This window comes from Kogia breviceps, chromosome 11 (assembly GCF_026419965.1).
Source record: "Kogia breviceps isolate mKogBre1 chromosome 11, mKogBre1 haplotype 1, whole genome shotgun sequence".
Taxonomy (NCBI): Eukaryota; Metazoa; Chordata; class Mammalia; order Artiodactyla; family Physeteridae; genus Kogia; species Kogia breviceps.
Genome location: NC_081320.1, coordinates 36538031 through 36556147, shown reverse-complemented (window position 1 = coordinate 36556147; position 18117 = coordinate 36538031).

Genomic DNA, 18117 nt, shown 5'->3' with positions numbered 1-18117 from the left:
GTTTATAATTTGTTTGAAGATAATGGATCTACTTGCTGAAAAAATATTTTTTGAAAACCACCGCATTACACTCAGCTACCTTCCCAAGCCTGATAATGAGAAACAATGAGCTAAAATGACACTAATAATGCATTCTGGGCTATACTCACCTCAAAATTTGACACCATTAAAAACAAGAGTATGCTAAGAGTAATGAAGATTACTTTAATAGTAATGAAATATAGATGAAAAAAATCTGTGTATATCTCACGCATGCCCTGCCCAGAAAAAAAAATTCAGTCTTGCTGTTGTTACCCCTTATCTTTGTGTGAACTGATTGTTTCCAAACTAAATGTTTCCCTCATTTTCTGAGGAAAAAAAGAGCATTACTATGTCACCATTCTTCATAAATAATATCAACAAAACTAGGTATTATACCACTTCCATAATAATGGTATAGTCTGGATTTCCATTTAAAGTTTATAAGTTCACCTTCATTTTACAATTGCTGATTACTACTTTTAATCAGAACAAATTAAGAGATACAGGTCTTTAGTTTTAGCTAGTTGTCATTTTACAAATATTGTTCTTCTTTCCATGATATGGTTTTTGTTTGTAGGATACATTTAGCAATTACTGTTTATAACTTAATTTATTAGATGAAAACAAATTTTATAGCTAGAGGAAACTTAGATAGTATCTAGCTTAAGCCTCTTTTTATACACCTGAGGAAACTGAGTTCCACAGTTTAATTTGCCAAGATCACACAGGAGGTTTAAGTATATGCCGAGAGAGAATCTATAGGGCTAAATATTTGTGGAAAAGCTGCCTCTTAGCTTATACATTCAGTATTCTTTAGGATGTTTGGTATGTACTTCATTAAAAAAAAGTCCTCATCCACCTTACTCGACTCAGAATTTTATTTCTGCTTGCACACTATTCAGTGGAACTAGACCCTGGGAAAACATTGCTGTTATTCCTGGTTGAACTACTTTTTTTCTTCATACTCAAGGCTTCCTACAATAACTTATTCACGTGACTAATTTGCGAAAGTTGCCACCCTCATGGTTGAGCTGAATAAGAGAGGTGTCCTGAAGAGACCGCAGAGTGCTTTAGCAGCTGTTTTTGATAGAACAGCACAGACCTTACCAGTTGCCACTGGGATAGTTAGTACTCTACGTGCCTGGAAAAAATTCATTGAGGTCATAAAAGCATTTGACAATAGATTTCAGAATTCTGTAACCATTTTCTATCACAGAGGCATTGTAAGTGACGAGAGAGAGAGCGATTGGGGGAGTGTGACTTCAACTTGATATCAAGATAAATTGTTTCTGTACTTTTAGTGTATCAGGATCAAAATTGACACGCAGAGGCGAATTTTAATTTGGTTGAGCTGTCTTCAGAGCGTACTCTTCGAAGAGAATTTTCTTACTAGGAGAGAAATGCTTCTGGCTCTATTTCTATTTTTAAAATCTATTTTTTTCCTCAAGTTCCACTTTGCAACAAACTTAGGAGAAAGAACATTATACTATCAATCAAGACTTGACTTGGTCATTATTTCACAGTGTGAGTTTGAGAAAGTTATTTACGTTCTCTGGTCTTTCTTTTCTCAAATATAAAATTAAGGATTGATTTAGACCAGTGATTTTTGTCCATAACAGAATCCCTGGAAGTTGAAGGTAGATCATGTGTAATGTGGAAAATCATGTTCAACATTATAATTTTATTTTTGGAAAGCAAAAACAAAGCTATCTGCAGTTTTTACCCTATAATCAGTGAAAATAAAGTTCTGTATCAGTGGGTACATGAAGAGATAGACAGTTTTCCAGATATCAGTGTTCTTAAGGCACATCTCCCTATAAAGATAGACATGGGTTACAGGGGTAGGGGAATAGGAAGTTTTCAAAAATCAAATTAGATATCGAGGGAAAAAAATCAAGAAACACTGATATAGGTTATTGTTAAAGTTATCCCCGTTCTTTAATTCTAAGAAAATCACAGAAATCACCTTCTAGTGTGCTATAACAAAGTTAAATTCATCCTAATGTTCCTTTTCTGTAAAAATCATAAAACTTGGGTTCTACTTTTGGTTCCTGAATGATCAATAAACAAAAGGCAAATAGTGTTATCTTTTCTCCAATGGAGCAAAAAAGGGTTAACAAATTCAGCTCAAAACATGTCAAATGGTGCAGAATAGTGCCGGGTAAGAAGGTGAATTGCACAATAACCCATCTTCTATTAATTCTGTGTTACACTATGGTAAGAAGAAAAAAAAAGCCCTGTATAAATTGCTTTTGGGAATTTGTTCAGTCTTTTTTTTAATTACCTTTACTTCTTTTTATTTTTTAATTAATTAATTAATTAATTTTTTGGCCGTGTTAGGTCTTTGTTGCTGCGCACAAGCTCTCTCTAGTTGTGGCGAGTGGGGGCTACTCTTTGTTGTGGTGCTCAGGCTTCTCATTGCAGTGGCTTCTCTTGTTGCAGAGAATGGGCTCCAGGTGCACGGGCTTCCGTAGTTGCAGCACGCAGGCCTCAGTAGTTGCAGGACATGAGCTCGGTAGTTGCGGCACGTGGGCTCTAGGGCACGTGGGCTTAGTTGCCCCATGATGGCGTGTGCGATCTTCCCGGACCAGGGATGGAACACATGTCTCCTGCATTGGCAGGCAAATTCTTAACCACTGTGCCACCAGGGAAGTCCCCAGTCTTTTTTTCAGGGCCCCAAATGGTCAATTATTTTTAATGTTCCATGGATGTTTCAATAATATGGATATTTTCTGTTGTGTCCAAAGTTAATCATCTAGGGAATTCCCTGGCTGTCCAGTGGTTAGGACTCAACGCTTTCACTGCAGGGGCCTGGGTTCAATCCCTGGTCGGGGAACTAAGATCCACGCAAGCCACTCGCGGCAAAAAAAAAAAAAAAAAGAAAGAAAAGAAAGAAAGAAAAAGAAAAGAAAACACATACACAAATAAAGTTAATCATCTATATCTGTCTACCTATCAATCCACCTGTCATCATCCAAGATACCACATTACTTTTGTTCCTCACGCTCCTTAGTCTCCTCTGGTCTGTGGCCTGTGACAGCTCTCAGACTTTCCTTGTTTTTGATGACCTTGACAGTTTTAAAGAGTACTGGTATTTTGTATAATATTCCTCAGTTTGGATTTGTCTGATGTTTTTCTAATAGAGTGGGGTTATGGGTCTTGGGGAGGAAGATCCCAGAGACGAATTGCCATTTTCATCACTTCATATCCAGGGTACCTGCTATCAACATGATTGTCATTGATGATGTTAACCTTAGCCACCAGAACAACTAAGTATTTCACAGTCTTCTCCACTCTACTCTTTGAAAGCAAGTCCCCACGTGAAGCCCACACTCAGGTGTGGTGATAGAGGTTGTGGTGGTGAATTAAGCTCCACTTCCTTGATGGGGGAGTAGCTTTGTAAGTTATTTACAATTCCTCTGTATAGAAGACTTTTCTCCCTCGTTTCTGTATTTATGCAATCATTTATTTATGGATATTTACTTGGATACTTTGGGCTATATTCAGTACTACACCATTTAATTTGTTGTTCAGATCGTTGCTGCTTTGGCCATTGGGGAGATGTGCCCCTTTGACACAGCACCATCATTTGTGTTTTGCTTTTAGCCATTTCTTACTTTCTTGTACTATGACAAGTGCCAGCCTCATCTTGTAATATTCCCTACCCCAGTCCTAGAGCAGCCATTTCTCTAAGGACCTCTGGTTCCTTTCATTATGATAAAATGATGGAGAAACCAAGATGTGGGTGCTGGGTGTGCTCATAGCTTCTGAGGTGTCATTTCTTCTAGGCCCTCTCAGTGGATAGGATATATGTGTATGTATTCTAGCATGTGCATACACACAAATATGTAATTATTTCTGCCTGTCATCTCTATTACATTAAGCTAAACTTGAGTTTGTACTGATGTCTCAGACTCTATTTCTTTTATTTTAATGTTTGCTTTTCAATAGTAGTCGTCGTGTTCTTTTCAATCTCTCTCCCTTTCCTGAGCACTTACCCCAAGAAGCTCCAGATGGTGCTGTTAATATAATTACTTGTGTGTTTAACAGGTGCTACCACCTTTTCTTTTTTGCAACATGCAGGTTTTCATTTATTTTAAAATTGAGATATAATTGACATATAACATGATATTCATTTTTTTAAATAGATCTTTTTTGGAGTATAACTGCTTCACAATACTGTGTTAGTTTCTGTTGCACAACAAAGTGAATCAGCCATATGCTCGAGAAAGAACTAATTTCATTTTCCCAGGAAACTTGAAATGTTACAGAGGAGAGAGGTGACAACCAAATCCCCCAGTAAAAGGAAGGGTGGCACAGCTCATTGCCCTTCCCAGCAAACACTGAGAGAAACAGGCAATGGGGACAGCAAACTAGTTGAAGGTCTACTTCTCAGTTATCCTTCCTCTTTCCTGGCAGAGCTCACTCTCCAGACTGGGGGCTTCCACTTTAACGTGAGTCCCCATCATAAGGGGCATGTTTCAGGTTTCTCACGTTAAGGGCTCCTGGAAAATTGTAGTATCAGTTATATCTTTCTGATTCTAATTATGTTTCTTATACACTCAATTATATACTCAAGAGTTCCTTTTCTTTCTCGTTAGAAGCTAGTTTTCATTTCTTGGAAATCTTAAAATTTTACTGACGTGTCTGAGCAGAAGAAGGGAGAACAGAATATATCTTTTTTATTCGGACGCACAGGCTCAATGGCCATGGCTCACGGGCCCAGCTGCTCCGAGGCATGTGGGATCTTCCTGGACCAGGGCACGAACCCGTGTCCCCTGCATCGGCAGGCAGATTCTTAACCACTGCGACACCAGGGAAGCCCCAGAATATATCCTGAACAGAGGGAACTTCACCATGAAACCCCAAACAGAGTTGGGGAACTTGTTTTATTCTGGGATAAATGTTTCCTGACACTGTGAATTCAAGAGTATCTCATCGAGGAGTATGGCATATAGCGAGTAGTCTGGAAAGTCATGAGTCTTGAAGACTTTTTCAAGTGCCTAAGCTACTGAATCCTGCTTCCAACAACACTATGATCGGGCCTTTTGCAAAGTTAATAAATATCCCTAATTTCTCAGGAAAATGGCTTGCAAAATCAGAGTCCTTCTGAGACAGGCTGGGACCTGGGACCCTTTGCTGCAGTGCTGCAGTGTTTGCACATGGACACACCTCTCCTCGAGCAATAAAATACAAAGAAACTATATGGGACTGCATGCAGGCACAGCTGGGGCAAATTCTGGATCCAAAAGATACAAAGAGACCAAAAAAACCCAACTGCCAATTTTGAAGAGCCTGGAGCAAAAGCAGGGTACTGCGCACTCCCCCTGCACACAACACCACTTAAGGAGTGAGCAAAACACCTAAGCCACCCCTGGACACACCCCTACCCTCACCCGGTATAAGGAACAAGCTTGCTCCCCCTCAGGGAGCCAGCAAGCAAGGGAACCTGTTACTTGTTTTCACTCCCCCCTGGTGCAGCAGGGGCCCCAATAAAGCCTTGCCTGAATTTCTTGCCTGGCCTCTGGTCAATTTCTGTTGATTGGGGTAGGCCAAGAACCCTTGTCTGTAACACTTCCTACTTTCATATTTCATCTCTTTCTATTCCTGGCTGTACTGCCTGCTCTGCAGTCATACTGGTTTCAGCATTATTCCATGAGCACTTCTATACTTTCTTACTGTGCTTGGAATGCCTTCCCCCCTTCCCTCATCAAAGTTCTGCACATTTATCATTTTCACTTAGATGTCACCTCTGACATGAAAATACTGCCTAATCTTGCCAGATAGAATAAATTACCCATAGTGTATGTGCTTGTCTACCCTATTAGCTAACATCTAATTCATCTGTGTATCTTTAAAGCCTATTGCCGAAAAGGCATTCAATAAATGTTTGTTGAACTAATTAACAAAAAATGAATATATCTACATAAAGTTGCTTCAGCGCTGCTTGGTGGACATCAGAGCTTGCCCCTAGGTAAATACTGAAAGTATTTAAAGGGAAAGATACACTGAAGTGGGAGCCAAGTCACCTAGCTTCTCGGATCCTAGCTCAACCAACATCTACATAGCCTTAGAAAAGTCGCTTCAACTTTCTGGGCCTATTTCTTTACACAATTAGAAGATTCCGCTGGATCAGTTATTCTCAGTCTGGAATGAGATCATAGCCTCAAATATTTGGGGTCAGAAAAATCTCTGTGATCCTCTGATAAGAAGATTGCTAGTCCTATGAAATTCTACCTGTATGATTTCTTGAAAGCTTCTTAGAGCTCAGTTACAACTTTTAAGTGTATTTCATCCACTGCCTTATATTCTATTACTTCCATTTATGTTTTACATTATTTCTATGACATTTCTTCTATTCATACATGTAAATATGGTCCAGAAACTTAGCACCACATACTTTAATATGCCTATCTTTCCCATACATAGCTTTAAAAAATCCTCTGTAAGTTCAGTCTAAAATTTGTGCACTTAACTGGATTAACCCGCAGTTTATTCTGAGGACATCTCTTGTAGCTAAAAAAAAATACACTAGCACTTTTCAAAATCAAAACTCCATTTTACCCTTAGAGCTTGTGATGAGAAAAATATATAATGCTGAATAAAATTTAAAAACCTGACCCACTAGTAGACCTAGAAGACAAGGAAAAACATGCTGAGTTTTTTCTTGGTAGATCACCCAGGCTGAATTATTCATTTGCTAGACATTCCTATAGTACTTTGTACATACCTTTTTAAAGGTACTTACCACATTCTATAGAATGTATTTAGGTTTCTGCTTCTCCTACTACACTGGGACTACATCAAAGAAAGGAAATTTATATTATTCATCCTTTTTTAAAAATTAATTTTTCTTGGAGTATAGTTGCTTTGCAATGTTGTGTTAGTTTCTGCTGTACAGCAAAGTGAATCAGTTATACGTATACATATATCCACTCTTTTTCAGATTTCCTTCCCATTTAGGTGACCACAGAACATTGAGTAGAGTTCCCTGTGCTATACAGAAGGTTCTCATTAATTATCTATGTTAAATATAGTAGTGTTATATTATTCATCCTTGGATCCTCAGCCTCTTTTAATTTAGAACTTAGCAGATACCAGATCAATATTTTTGGATGAACAAATAAGAAAGGTAGAATGTGAATTGAGCCTTGACTTGAGGGTTTCAGAGGGCAGAGAAGCAATAAAGAGTTTCACTCAGGGGAATGATGTGATCAGAACTGCATATGGAGGATTACTCTGATTTAATTTTATTACATTCGAGACCATGGTTTTTTTATTTTGAAACAATAATTTGCAGGAGCTGGCTCATACCAGCTTGCAAGAGCCAACTGGTGGATCTTGAGGAATTTTGTAAGCCATTTGTTAAACACAGTTGTTATTTAAAATTAGGTTATATAAGGTTAAAATTAAGGATATTAAAAATAAAAGTAATACTCAAAACCCATCACTTCCAAATTATTTTATTATTGATATTTTATGATCACCTATGCTCTTGAGATTGTCTCTTGTATCTATATTATAGAAATACTAGTATAATTATATACTATTGTGCTTCTCTTCCCAATTCTGCATTCAATGGTATAATGTTGGTAGCTTAAAATCAGCCACTGTGCAAATATTTACACTTTGAAAATGGGCAAGCACTACCAATCAAGGCCCCACACCCCCCCCACACACACACCCCGCCTTTGGAGAGTTGGTTGTTAGTCATTTACTGGCACAACATTGTTTAGAAGGCAAAATTGGCCAAGGGGTAATGAAAAGTTTGGAAAATAGAGATGAAGAAATCTGCAGACAGTAGGGAAAATAAAGACATGAGAAGTGGAAGAGAAAAGATGAGAGAATTAGAATTATTTGGAGAGTCTGATGTACAGATAAGAGAAGTTTGAGAAAGTAAGAACAGAGAAGACATCCGGATGGAGTGGAGCAGAGTATGTGTGTGTGGAGGGGAGAGATCTAATGAGTAATGCAAGGAAAAAAAGAAAAGTGAGGAATTTTCCAGAACTAAAGGGCAAGAATTTCTAAATTGAAAGGGCCCTTGAGTGTTTAACACAATGAATGAAAAGATGTATAGCAAGGTATATCATTGGGCATTTTCAGAACACCAAAGATAGAAGATAATCAAAGTTTCCAGAAATAAAATACAGTAATACACAAAGGACTATGGGTCATGTACAAAAGTAAGAATTTCATTAGACTTCTCAACAATAACTGTTGAGATAACTGGAAGCTAGAAGACAATTCATAGTTGTAAGGAAAAATGAATTCCAAACTAGAATTATATACCCAGACAAATTATCACTTCAATCAAGTGAGGAGGTAAAATAAAGCTATTTTCAGACATGCAAGATCCCAAATAAAATTACCTCCTTTACACTCCTTCTCAGGAAGCTAGCAGAAGATGTGCTGCACCAAAACGAGGGAGAAAAAACGAGACATGGGATCCAGGACACAGGGGACTCACACAAAAAGGTAAGGAAAATTCCCAGGATGACGATGAAGGGAAAGCCCAGAACAACAGCTGTGCAATTGGCTTAGTGAGCAACAGTTAAGATTGGAATGGGGGGAAGATTCCCGAGAAAAAACAAAATAAGATGTATTTTACCTGATGAATGAATGGAGATTTACAGTTTGGGGGGAAATGAGTGAGATACGACATGTAGAATGCTTAACAAAGAACTGAGACAGTGATTAACTCTAGGGACTAGACAGGAGATACAATCATAGTGTATTACTCAGACCCACTGTGAAAAGTATTTTCAATGCATAATAATGTAAATTAAAAATTGTTTTAACCCACGGTGTGGGGAGGATGAGTGTGTGTGGAGAAAAGGGGACAGAGTTGGTGAGAGACTGCTAAGAGGATACCACATTGAACGGGAAACAGACTGCCCCCTCCATAAACAAAGGACATTTCCCTCAGAAACTGCCCAAGTCTTGGACCCCTTTAGTCTGAGAAAGGACATACAAACGGGGCCAGAAGGGAAAAATGGAGGGCTTGGTTGCAGCAGTTCTTTGGAGCAAGGCTGCGGGATTGTGGACCCTCTCGTCCCCCGAGGAAGGGACAGGGGTGCAACCCTCGACCCCGAACTCGGGGGCGGCTTTCGGGCCGAGGGGCCGGGAAACCCGGAGCCCTGGTGCCTGACTCGCGCCACCTGCGACCCGGGCCGCCTCCTGCGGCGAATCCGTGGCCTGGGAGGCCAACGGCCTGCGGGCAGCAGGGGAGGGCTGGCGAGTTGGGCCCGGGCTGCGGCGCCGAGTAGCTGCGGGGACCAGACGGGAGCGGAGGGCGGCGCCCTGTCCACGGGGCTGAGGCCGCTCTATCGACGGCCGGCAGGAGGCCCCCGAGGGCCACCGCGGCCCGGTGGGGAGGCGCCCGCTCCGCTCCGCTCCGCCTCGCTTCCAGTGCCCATCTCTGCCGCTGCGCCCGCTGGGCCCTCTATCCCTGACTCTGTTCCTTGTCCCCTGACCCCGGCCCTCGGCCCCCCACCCAGACCTTCTTCTCCCGCTGACACGGATCTTCATCCCGCGGGCCAGGCCCTGGGCCTCCGACCCTCCGACCCTGACCCTCTCCTGCGACCCCAGCCTCTCGCCCCCGCCCAATCCTCGCTCACAGACACCGACCGCCGCCCGGAGCCCTCCCTGTCCGCAGCCCTCGAGGGGTCTGGGGTGAGCCCTGGCCGGGCCAGAGGAGGCTGACAGCTCAGCCCGCATCCCGGCCCGGGTCCCGATGGTGGTCCCTTGGCCCTGGCCAGCCTAGTTACCGCAGCGGAGGTGCTGGAGACTATGTGAGCGAAGAGAGGGGCCCCGATCGAATTTCCAAGCTGGGCGGGGTGGGGGACCCCAGGAACCAAGAGCAAGCAAAGGGAGTGGACGGTAGAGTGGTGTTTTGGTTATACCGTGGTTAAATCTGTTCAACACACGGGTCATGCGTTTATCTAGAAATCTGGAGGTAAACCAGTAGACAGAGCTGAAAACTTTGCACGTAGTTGCACAGGCGCGTTAGAATAGGAGAGAGGGGACGTGTGGGGTAGGGGAAGGCTGTTTTCCTTTACATGTTCTAGAGTACTATTTGACTTTTAAAACTAGTTAGTTCAAAAAAAGGAAAAAGATAAAGAACCATTGGAGACCTTTAGTAAGCCTAGATTTCCCAGCAGACTCCCCCACTTACTAGCTGTGTGAATTTGGGCAAGTCTCTTCACCTTCTGGAACCTTGGTTTGCTCATCTGTGAAATGAAGCTTCACCCACCCACAGAGTTTCAGTAAGGATTAGTGTGACAGGTAGGCAAAAATGCTTTGTCAGATTCAGTGATGGGCACAAGCTAGTTGTTCAATGAACCTTATGAATGAAGTTATTTTAGAGTGAATAAAGGGGTTTGCAGCCAAAAGCAGCCTCTCTGCCACAATACCTGTGTGCAGAAGGGCTGGAGTGGATGTGATCCAATTTGAATATGGGTTTTTGAGCAGACCAAGGCTGTAAAGGAGAGAGCAATAATAGAGCTGCTTGTGTGAACACCTAGAGGACTTTGTACATGTTAATTTGTACCTGGACAGCTCCCAGGTTGTGGAGGCTTGGGGTGAGAAGGGGAGAAAAGGGAGCTGGATTTTCGAAAGCAACAGAATATGCCCTCTTTATTATGAATACCTTATTAGCAAACAGATAACTTAAGGAATGAAATTACTCACCTTACAAAAAGTATTCCTCACATGAAAAACGGATCCTAAGTCCCTTAAGGCAGAATCTTCTCTGGTGTTTAAAAACAATGTGCACAGTAAAAGTTGAGGTATTTCAAGCAATTGCTGTGAAGTCAGTCAGAAGGTAAGATAAAGCACGTTTTCGTTTTAATATCCCAAATAACCTGAAAAAGATGACACAGCTGGAATTTGAACCAGAGTTTGATTCTGAAGCCTCTTCCTTCATTTTTCTTTTCTCTTTATTGAAATGTTTTATTTAAATAAAAATGACAAAAATAATACACCTTTGCTATATTGCTCCACAATATAGTAAGGTAGAAAGTCACCATTCCACTTCTCAGAGGTAACCAATGTGTGAATGGTTTGGTGGACAATCCTTCTAACTTTTTATTTTGCTCCTAACACGCACATACACACATTTAAAATGGATTATACAATAACTGCTGTTCTGCAACTTGCCTTTTTTAGATTTAACAACGTGTCATAGGCCTATTTCCATTTCATTACATAACACACTCCTCATTCTCTTTAATAGTTGCCTAGTATACCATTGTATGGACGTATTCTAATTCATTTAACCACTTCCCTGATAGACAATGTAGGATCTTTCCAAGGTTTTGCTATTACAAACATTGCTTCAGTGACCCTGCTTATATGTATATGTTCGTGCATTTTCGTTAGTGTTTCTGTAGGATAGATTTGTAGGTGTCAGAATGGCATCAACGGCTGGGCCTTAAGCATGCATGTTTAAAATGTTGGTAGATACTGCCAAAACGTATTCAAAATAAAGCTGGTTGTGTTAACGGTTATGCCCCACTGCCCCTTGAGCAAAGTAGTGAATGCATTTTGAAATAGCTGGCTTCCTTGGGTAGTGGCAGCTGTGTGGACCCATGGGGGAGAGCTACTCATGGAGAAGGAAAAAGAGAAAGATTGTGACCAAGTCTTTGAAGCAGAAAGCACCTTTCCTTGGGTGCTTTGTGTTTACCCAAGCCAATGGTAGTCCCTGAAACATAGCAAGGGAACTTGAGGTTTGTGGCTCTCTTGTGGTTCATAAATCCTCACTATTGAAAAGAATATGCTTTGAATTTCTAACAGTATGTGACTTTTCTGATTAAATAAATAAATAAAAGATTGTTAAAAGTGACCCCGTAATAATCTATTGCTGTAAATCCAGAGTTTCAAATCTGTTTAAAGCAAGGTACATTCACAGTATACGTGGATCCTGGCTTGCCACAGGAGGGTGACTTTAAGGGAAACCAAACAGCTCTGAAGAGAACATTTGTCCCCGTGCCTCCCAATAAAGGTTCAAAGCTCAAAGGGTCAGTTGTCAAAGGCTCTGAAGAACATCTCAAGTGTATCATTTGGTAGAAAATACGAAAATGCAATACTTTCACTCTTTGACAGGTGACCGCAACTGTATGAACCAAGAATGGTGTTTTAGTTAGGTTGAGGGTTGTAAATTACAGGGACAATCTCTTTAAGGCACCTCAAGCAACTGGGCATTATCGTGACACAGAGAGCAAGAAGGGGCCCAGAATTTCAAGAGTACTGGATTCAAAACAGTTCAAATGGGACTTCAATTGCCGGAGTCTGTGGATCCTCATTCCAGGGCACGCTTATTAATGTTATTCAGTGACTCTCTCTTAGGTACTGTGTTCCTTCCCCCATCCCCTTTTACTCTGTACACCTTTTCTATATTTCGGAGTTTCTACTTAATGTAGTTTCTGCTACCTTAAAACTTTGCCTTGCCAGGCTCCTCAAGCTCCTATCTTTAATTCTTGGATTCTCTTTTGTTTTAACTCACATGTTCCCATCATGTAATTTTTTTAAAATATTTATTTATTTATTTATTTCTGGCTGTGTTGGGTCTTCGTTTCTGTGTGAGGGCCTTCTCTAGTTGCAGCGAGCGGGGGCCACTCCTCATCATGGTGCGCGGGCCTCTCACTGTTGCAGCCTCTCTTGTTGTGGAGCACGGGCTCCAGATAAGCAGGCTCAGTAGTTGTGGCTCACGGGCCCAGTTGCTCCGCGGCATGTGGGATCCTCCCAGGCCAGGGCCCGAACCCGTGTCCCCTGCATTGGCAGGCAGACTCTCAACCACTGCGCCACCAGGGAAGCCCCACGTAATTCTCTTTTTACTTCTTAATTCAGAATCCAAAGAGGGAAAGTTAAGTTAGTTCATTTCATCTTTTCATGCCAGGGTACATTATAGGTTTTTGGCCAGCCAATGGAAGGGTTGTTCTTGAGTCAGGAGCTTACTTGTGGTCTGAGCAGTAGTGGCAAATTGCCCAGGGTCAGGTGGTAAGAAAAAAGTAGCTGTGGGTAGATCAGTTTTCTGCAGGAAGGGTTTTGGGCATATTAAACTCTGCGAGTGACTCTTAGATAGTATGTGTTAGTAGAGTTGTTTCTTTTCAGTGAATATTTATTGAGTACCTAATGTTTTCCAACACTAGGTTTTAGGGACTTCAAAGATAAATAAAATATTTGTTCTCTTTGTTATGGAAGTCACAGTATTATACAGGGTAGACGTAGATTAAAGAAAAATGTTACAGCACACACTAAGTAGTAAACTGCACAAATATTCATTCATTTATTCAACAAATATGTAATGAGCACTTACTATGCACCTAACCCTGGAGATTGAACAGCAAAAAATGTCAGCTCCATGGAGCTTCTGTTTCAGTGTAAGCCTGAAGAGACACAAATAATAAACACTACTGTAACATGTTGGATGGTGATCAGTGATATGGAGGGAAAAAAAGCAAGAAAGTAGAATTAAGGATTGTTGAGGATAGGAGCTGCAATTTTAAACACGAAAAGCTTCCCCAAGAGAGTGATATTTGAGAAAGATTGAAGGAGGTGAAAGAATGAGCCAAGAATTTATCTGCATAAGAGAATTCCAGGCAGTGAGAATAGCCAGTGCAAAGGCCCTGCATTGCCCTGTGGAGGGATACCAAGGAATCTAATGTATCTGCAGTGGAGGAAACTAGAGCAGGTGAGAAATAAGGTCAGAAAGGAAAGGGAGGGGCAGGGCACCAGATCGTAGGAAGTTTCTAGGCTTGTGGAAGAGTTTTAGTTTTTACTCTGAGTCATGAAGCCACTGCAGAGCTTTGAGCAGAGGAGTGATGTGGTCTAACTTATATTCTAACAAAATAACATTGGCTGTTCTTTCTAAAATTATTTGTATTTTTTGCGGTACGCGGGCCTCTCACTGTTGTGTCCTCTCCCGTTGTGGAGTGCAGGCTCCGGATGCGCAGGCTCAGCGGCCGTGGCTCAAGGGCCTAGCCGCTCCACGGCATGTGGGATGTTCCCGGACCAGGGCACGAGCCCGTATCCCCTGAATCGGCAGGTGGACTCTCAACCACTGCACCACCAGGTAAGCCCCTTGGCTGTTCTTAAGAATAGACTCCTGTTAAGAACAGACTCAAGAGGGCCAGGAAGAAAGCAGGGAGACAAGAGTTGGAGGCTTTAGCAATAATCCAGGTGAGGGATAATGGTGGTGTACACTAGGATGATTGCAGTAGTAATGCTGGGGAGAGGTCATATTCTGGCTATATTTTGTAGAACAGAGAGGATTGCTGACAAATTAGATGTGGAGTCAGGGACAACTGCAAGGTTTGTGGTCTGAGAAACTAGAAGAATGGAATTGCCATTAACCAAGATGGAGAAGATTACAGCAAGAGCAGATACTGGGGGAGAACATCAGTAGCTTGGTTTTGAATGTACTAATTTTCAAATGCCTGTAAGATCTGCAAGTGGAGATACTGAGTAGGCAGTTGGGTATACTGGCATGAGTCTGGAGTTCAGGGAACAGTTATGAACTGGTGTTAGAAATATGGAAGTCACATAGATCTATGCTGTCCAATGTGACAGCCACTAGCTGCATGTGGCAATTTAAATTTAAATTAAATGACATTAAAAATTCAGTTTCTCAGTTGCTCTAGCCACATTTCACATACTTAACAGCCGCATGAGGCTTGAGGCTCTTGTATTGGACAGTGCAGATGTGGAACATTCCCATCATCACTGGCGTTCTATTGGACAGCACTGAAAGATGACATCTGATGTTACAGACCTAGATAAGTTTCTTGTTTTATGGACCTAGAGAATTAGTGATAACGGAGTAAAAGTGGTTCAAAGACTGAACCCTTTAGTAGAATTCCCTGCGGTCCAGTGGTGAGGATTTGGCACTTTCACTGCTGGAGCCTGGGTTCAATCCCTGGTCAAGGAACTAAGATCCCGCAAGCCTCATGGTGCAGCCAAAAACAAAACAAAACAGGAAGACTGAGCCCTTTATATAAATGTATATACATAAGTACACAAATTGGTGGTGATGATGGGATAGTGGGGCATTAAGGGCAGGCTTCCTTTTTTTTTCCATGAGCTAAATTTGCCAAGTGGATAAGGGGACAAAGACATCCCAGGCACAGGGAATAGTGAGTGTTAATAGAAGTATAAAACAGCACAGTATAGTTGGGGAGCTATAAGAGAGCTGGCAGTTTGGGAGCAAGGCCATATTATTTTAGTATAGTTAAAAACACACACACACACACACACAACACAACTCCAAACCTCTTCTTTGCTGAAACAGTTTGGGACTGAGCATGTGATGCTGAAGCTAAACAGTCCAGGTCTAATTGGAGGGCAGAACGAGAAGGGGAAAAAGAATTTTCCTTGTCATTTGTAAACTGTGCAAGGGGAATGGATGTAAGAATTAAATTTAGAGAAATGGATACTACCTTGCAATAGATACTACCTGTTTCTTTAAGTGATAACAATTAAGTGTGATATTAATTTTCCATCTTTTGAAGATTTGTTCCATAAAGACCTGAAAGTTACTTAGCAGGGACTGGGGATTCTATCTGGATTGGGGGCAAACTGAAAACAAGTTGATGTAACTAATGAGCTATGGTTTTGATGAAATGTATTCATACACAAACAATCGCCAGGCCCCATCCTGGAAGCCAATCATTTCCAAACATGTTTTTTCAAGATCTTAGTTTGTTTTAATAGTAGGTTGTTATCCTCAAACTACCATATTCTTGGTTTTCTTTTTGGTTTTGTTTGTTTCGAGTTTGCAAAAAGCAATAACTTAAGCCACAGGGGAAAAAAACCTCAAAAATGCTTTTCACCAATTAAAAGACACTCTTTCCATTTACATGTGTTTTGAACTACAAGAACCTAAAATTTTTAAAAAGGATTTCACTAGAATTAAAAAAAAAAACTTTGAAAAGTAGAATCTATTACACTCTCACGTTGTCATTCTAGGCTCCTGCAGTTAAAGACCATGTCATTATTTCCATTATACTTACCTCCTAATTTTCAGGGCTTATTAGCCCGGCCGTAAAAACTTGCTCCGGTTGAAATTTGGCAAGCTGACAAGGCTGCGTGCCAGAAGTAATTTACTATCCAGTGTGGTTCACAAAGTAAAAGAAGCTATATATGATAGAAAAAGAAATGAAAAGTTCCTGGTTCCAAATATTTTGATGTGTGTCACCTCAAACCTTTCAGCTTTGTTGTTAGCAACTGTGAGGTAACATGAAAGGTTTGAAAGGCACAGATGCTTTGCATTCACATCAAACTGAGGGATACGATGTTCTTAGGCATCAAAGACCAGACTCTGTCTATCACTTCTGCTCTGACTTTGAAGTCTACCAGGGTTCTCTGTGTGGGAGAAGCAGGCAGGGGACTTTGAACAAGGTAGGGGGATGGGATTCCAGGCGTCTCTCCTCTCATTATCACTGAAATTAGGTACTTCTCTTCACCTAATAATAATAACAATAGTAATAATGGAAAAAAGAGAGGAACCTTTCTTTTTCTGCTGTTATTGCTTTGTTCTTTTTTTTTTTTTTTTTTGGCTGCACCACGCGGCTTCTGGGTTCTTAGTTTCCCAACCAGGTGTTGAACCCAGGCCCCAGCAGTGAAAGTGCTGAGTCCTAACCACTGGACTGCCAAGGAATTACCTTTTCTGCTGTTTTTAACCACTGAGCTGTTGGTGAACTTAATCTTCAGACGTGACAATGAATACTCTAGGGAAGAGCTCAAGTTTACTTTGAAATTAACATTTAAATAATTTGAAGGCCATAATAGAAATTTTAACTTGATTTGCAAACATCTGGCTACTGTTCATCTGCCAGACTCCTTAAAAGATTGTCTTGGGACCCTAACTGAGACCCCTCTTTACTATTTTCCAAACTGTCTCGCGAGCATTGCAATGGGGCCAAGTGTTTCTCCAACGTGGGGTGAGCAGGTTACATCCTTCTGGGATTAATCTTACTTGACAAGCTGGGAAAAAACCCACAATAATTTATATTCGAACAAATACTAATCTATTGTGGGCTAGAATGCAAAATTCAAATGAAGTCTTTCAGAGAGGGAGAAGGCTTTTGTCTTTTGTGTTTCAGTATTTTGACCCTGCCACACTCCTAAAAATAATAGTTGAAGCTCTTGAAGAGAACAATATCCTCAAAGAGAGAGCTGGTCATTAATTTTTTTCTTTTAAAGTATAATTTTCATAAAAGGCAAGAATCTTTTAAAATAATTTTTATAACTTTAAAAAATAAATAATTTATTTTTGGCTGCATTGGGTCCTTGTTGATGTGCGTGGGCTTTCTTTTAGTTGCAGCGAGCAGGGGCTACTCTTTGTTGCGGTGCGTGGGCTTCTCATTGTGGTGGCTTCTCTTGATGTGGAGCATGGGCTCTAGGTGTGCTGGCTTCAGTAGCTGTGGCACGTGGGCCTCAGTAGTTGTGGCTCACAGGCTCTAGCGCGCAGGCTCAGTAGTTGTGACGCACGGGCTTAGTTGCTCCGCAGCATCTGGGATCTTCCCGGACCAGGGCTCGAACACGTATCCCCTGCATTGGTAAGTGGATTCTTAACTGCTGCGCCACCAGGGAAGCCGCAAGTGCATGAATCTGAAGTGTATACCTCAATGGATGGATTTTTATATACGTATACATTCATATAATGGCCACCTAGATCAGATATAGAAATTTCCAGCACCCAGAAGGCTCCCTTGTGCCCCCTACCAGTCCATACCTGCTTACAAATCTGACATCTATGGTGAATTTTAAAGGTCAAATAAAGGAGTAAAGATATGTCAAGCTTTCTGAGGTACACCTTAGAACTCCAGACTCAAGAGCACTTTTTCTCAGGCCCTTGGGTTCCTTACTTAGAAGGTGTGCTCAGCTAAGTATTCTGAGACCCAGTGGCCATTATGGAAAGACAGTTTCTTCTGCTGTATTGATCTTTCTCTGTAAGGTGCTTTTTACCTCTTCAAGAGCTCCTTCTTGTGTTGATATTTTAAAATGTTTGTGATAGGAGTAGAAGAGTTAATATGTAAGAAACTTAGAACAGTGCATATAGGAGCTGGGCACATAGTAAGTCCTAAATAAGTGATAGCT